Source organism: Mus caroli, unplaced genomic scaffold, assembly GCF_978045245.1.
Source record: "Mus caroli unplaced genomic scaffold, Mus_caroli_1 scaffold_8, whole genome shotgun sequence".
In the NCBI taxonomy this organism is placed as follows: Eukaryota; Metazoa; Chordata; class Mammalia; order Rodentia; family Muridae; genus Mus; species Mus caroli.
In genome coordinates, this window is record NW_028227263.1 from 63,573,842 (window position 1) to 63,578,558 (window position 4,717).

A 4,717-nucleotide genomic window follows, 5' to 3' on the forward strand; every position below is an offset into this window, starting at 1 on the left:
ATCATTGAGAAGAGTGTTGTTCAGTTTCCACGTGAATGTTGGCTTTCTATTATTTCTTTTGTTATTGAAGATCAGCCTTAGTCCATGGTGATCTGATAGGATGCATGGGACAATTTCAATATTTTTATATCTGTTGAGGCCTGCTTTGTGAACAATTATGTGGTCAATTTTGGAGAAGGTACCATGAGGTGCTGAGAAGAAGGTATATCCTTTTGTTTTAGGATAGAATGTTCTGTAGATATCTGCCAGATCCATTTGATTCATAATTTCTCTTAGTTTCACTGTGTCCCTGTTTAGTTTCTGTTTCCATGATCTGTCCATTGGTGAAAGTGGTGTGTTGAAGTCTCCCACTATTATTGTATGAGGTACAATGTGTGCTTTGAGCTTTAATAAAGTTTCTTTAATGAATGTGGCTGCCTTTTTATTTGGAGCATAGATATTCAGGATTGATAGTTCCTCTTGGAGGATTTTACCTTTGGTGAGTATGAAGTGTCCCTCCCTGTCTTTTTTAATGACTTTGGGTTGGAAGTCAATCTTATCAGATATTAGAATGGCTACTCCAGCTTGTTTCTTCATGCCATTTGCTTGGAAAATTGTTTTCCAGCCTTTCATTCTGAGGTAGTGTCTATCCTTTTCTCTGAGATGAGTTTCCTGTAAGCAGCAAAATGTTGGGTCTTGTTTGTGTAGCCAGTTTGTTAGTCTATGTCTTTTTATCAGGGAGTTGAGTCCATTGATATTAAGAGATATTAAGGAAAAGTAATTGTTGTTTCCTGTTATTTTTGTTGTTAAAGTTGGCATTTTGTTCTTGTGGCTGTCTTCTTTTAGGTTTGTTGAGGGATTACCTTCTTGTTGTTTCTAGGGCGTGGTTCCTGTCCTTGTATTGGTTTTTTTCCTGTTATTATCCTTTGAAGGGCTGGATTCGTGGAGAGATAATGTGTGAATTTGGTTTTGTTGTGGAATACTTTGGTTTCTCCATCTATGTTAATTGAGAGTTTGGCTGGGTATAGTAGCCTGGGCTGGAATTTGTGTTCTTTTAGTGTCTGTATAACATCCGTCCAGGATCTTCTGGCTTTCATAGTCTCTGGTGAAAACTCTGGTGTAATTCTGATAGGCTTGCCTTTATATGTTACTTGGCCTTTTTCTCTTACTGCTTTTAGTATTCTATCTTTATTTAGAGCATTTGTTGCTCTGATTATTATGTGTCGGGAGGTATTTCTTTTCTGGTCCAGTCTATTTGGAGTTCTGTAGGCTTCTTGTATGTTCATGGGCATCTCTTTCTTTAGATTTGGGAAGTTTTCTTCTATAATTTTGTTGAAGATGTTTGCTGGTCCTTTGAGTTGAAAATCTTCATTCTCATCCACTCCTATTATCCGTAGGTTTGGTCTTCTCATTGCGTCCTGTATTTCTTGGATGTTTTGAGTTAGGATCTTTTTGCATTTTACATTTTCCTTGATTGTTGTGCCGATGTTCTCTATGGAATCTTCTGCACCTGAGATTCTCTCTTCCATCTCTTGTATTCTGTTGCTGATGCTCGTATCTATGGTTCCAGATTTCTTTCCTAGGGTTTCTATCTCCAGTGTTGCCTCATTTTGGGTTTTCTTTATTGTGTCTACTTCCCTTTTTAGGTCTAGTATGGTTTTGTTCATTTCCATCATCTGTTTGGATGTGTTTTCCTGTTTTTCTGTAAGGACTTCTACCCGTTTGATTAGGTTATCCTGTTTTTCTTTAAGGATTTGTAACTCTTTAGCAGTGTTCTCCTGCAATTCTTTAAGGGATTTTTGTGCTTCCTCTTTATTGTCTTCTGCCTGTTTAGCAGTGTTCTCCTGCATTTCTTTAAGTGTGTTATTAAAGTCCTTCTTGAAGTCCTCTATCATCATCAGGAGATATGCTTTTAAATCTGTGTCTAGCTTTTCCGGTGTGTTGGGGTGCCCTGGACTGGGCGAAGTGGGGGTGCTGGGTTCTGATGATGGTGAGTGGTCTTGGTTTCTGTTAGTAAGATTATTACGTTTACCTTTCGCCATCTGGTAATCTCTGGGGTTAGTTGTTATCGTTGTCACTGTTTAAAGATTGGAGCAGAAGCTGTGTTCCACTCACCAGCAGTCTCTAAATCCTGCGGCGGGGGTCGTGGGTAGGTGACGGTACCCCGGTGCTGGTCCAGCCGGAAGAGGCCTGTGGTCCTACTCAGGCCATTTTTCTGCTTCCCTAACTAATGCAGTCTCTGGTCCCGCGTGCAATTGGATTGGAGCAGAAGCTATGTTCCACTCTCCAGAAGTCTTAAGATCCTGTGGTGGGTGTTGTGGGTAGCTGGTGAGTGTCAGCCGACCCTGCGCCCCAGCTGCCCAGGTGCTTTTCTGACTGGAAGAGGTTTGTGGCCCTATGTAGGCCGGATTTCTCTCTCCCCAACCAGAGCAGTCTCAGGTCCCACGTGATTGGACTGGAGCAGAAGCTGTGTTCCACTCACCAGCAGTCCTAAAATCCTGCGGCGGGGGTCGTGGGTAGCTGGCGGGTGTCAGGCAACCCTGCGCTCCCGCTACCCCGGCGCTGATCCAGCCGGATGAGGCCTGTGGTCCTACTCAGGCCGGTTTCTGCTTCCCTAACTAATGCAGTCTCAGGTCCCGCGCAATTTGATTGGAGCAGAAGCTGTGCTCCACTCACCAGAAGTCTTAGGATCCTGTGGCGGGTGTTGTGGGTAGCTGGCGAGTGTCAGCAGTCCCTGCGCCCCAGCTGCCCCGGTGCTTTTCTGACTGGAAGAGCTCCTGTGCTACTCTTATATAGCCTTCCTTTCTGTCCTGTTCTTGTGAGAGTTGGGCATATCCTATATCTGACTCATTCTGTCAAATCTTTCTCTGATTTGTCACTTTGTCCCTCAATTAGGTGTTACTTTTAAACACAGCTGCTTCCTTCTACAAATTAGTTATACCTTAAAAGTGTGTACTAAGGGGTTATATGTATTCTAGCCGGAGGAATTAATGGTGTTTGGCTTGTCTGCATTCCAGCCTAATCACACAGATCTAGGTATTTGGATGCCATCTCTTGCTAGAGCAGCCATGTTGCTAGATTAAAATTTCTCTACAGATATGAAGGAAAGAGCTGACTCCCAACCCTTGTCTTCTGACCTCCACACACACCACTATACATACAGCCTCCAAACTAAATAAACAAAGGAATGCAGGAAAATTGTTATGGTTTGATTATAAAGGGTCCCTTAAGACTCACAGTTTGGATGCTTGGTCTGTAGCTTGTGGTTCAGTTTTAGATGACTATGGAAATGTGGAGATAGGACCCATCTAGGGACACTAAGTTACTAGAGCTAAACCTTGAAGGTTTCACCTGGTCCTCAGCCCCACCTGCTACTCCTTGTCAGATATAAGCAGATCCACCGCTCGCTTGAAGGCCTGTTTCCTAGGCTACATACGAGGGACCTGTTCCTTATCCTTTCGCCTAGGGGAAAGTCCCCGGACCATGGGCAGAGAGTGCCGCGTGCACACGCGCGCGCGTATACTTCCCCCGCAAGTCACTGCTAGCCCGCCAAGAAGAGACCCCTCTGGGGCGAGCCGAGTGGCGTGCAGCGGGGCATCATCCGTCAACTCACATAGTGACTCAGGCAGTGCGACCTGGCACACACCAACCACAGGGGGCTCATTCTCAGCGCGGCTACACTTTTGGTACAACCACTCTGGAAATCAGTTTGGCGGTTCCTCAGAAAATTGGACATAATACTACCAGAGGATCCAGCAATACCTCTCCTGGGCATACATCCAGAAGATGTTCCAACCGGTAAGAAGGACATATGCTCCACTATGTTCATAGCAGCCTTATTTATAATAGCCAGAAGCTGGAAAGAACCCAGATGCCCCTCAACAGAGGAATGGATACAGAAAATGTGGTACATTTACACAATGGAGTACTACTCAGCTATTAAAAGGAATGAATTTATGAAATTCCTAGGCAAATGGATGGATCTGGAGGGCATCATTCTGAGTGAGGTAACATATTCACAAAGGAACTCACATAATATGTACTCACTGATAAGTGGATATTAGCCCAAAAACTTAGGATACCCAAGATAAGATACAATTTGTTAAACGCATGAAACTCAAGAAGAAGGAAGACCAAAGTGTGGACACTGTGCCCCTTCTTGGAATTGGGAACAAAACACCCATGGAAAGAGTTACAGAGATAAAGGTTGGAGCTGTGAAGAAAGGATGGACCATCTAAAGTCTGCCATATCCAGGGATCCATCCCATAATCAGCTTCCAAACGCTGACACCATTGCATACACTAGCAAGATTTTGCTGAAAGGACCCAGATATAGCTGTCTCTTGTGAGACAATGCTGGGGCCTAGCAAACACAGAAGTGGATGCTCACATTCAGCTATTGGATGGATCACAGGGCCCCCAATGGAGGAGCTAGAGAAAGTACCCAAGGAGCTAAAGGGAACTGCAACCCCATAGGTGGATCATTATTATGAACTAACCAGTACCCCAGAGCTCTTGACTCTGCATTTGTATCAAAAGATGGCCTAGTAGGCCATCACTGGAAACAGAGGCCCATTGGACTTGCCAACTTTATATGCCCCAGTACAGGGGAATGCCAGGGCCAAGGGGTGGGGGTGGGTGGGTGGGGGACTGGGGGGGAGTGTATTGGGGACTTTTTGGATAGCATTGGAAATGTAATTGAGGAAATTACCTAATTAAAAAAAATCAAAAAAAAAAA

At 44.2% G+C, this 4,717-nt stretch overlaps 1 non-coding gene across 1 annotated transcript; it reads left to right on the plus strand.

Annotated features, from left to right (window-relative positions):
• Positions 1 to 3,377: 3,377 nt before the first annotated feature.
• Positions 3,378 to 3,655, plus strand: LOC147002948 (RNase MRP). Its single transcript, XR_015048098.1, has one exon.
• Positions 3,656 to 4,717: the final 1,062 nt, after the last annotated feature.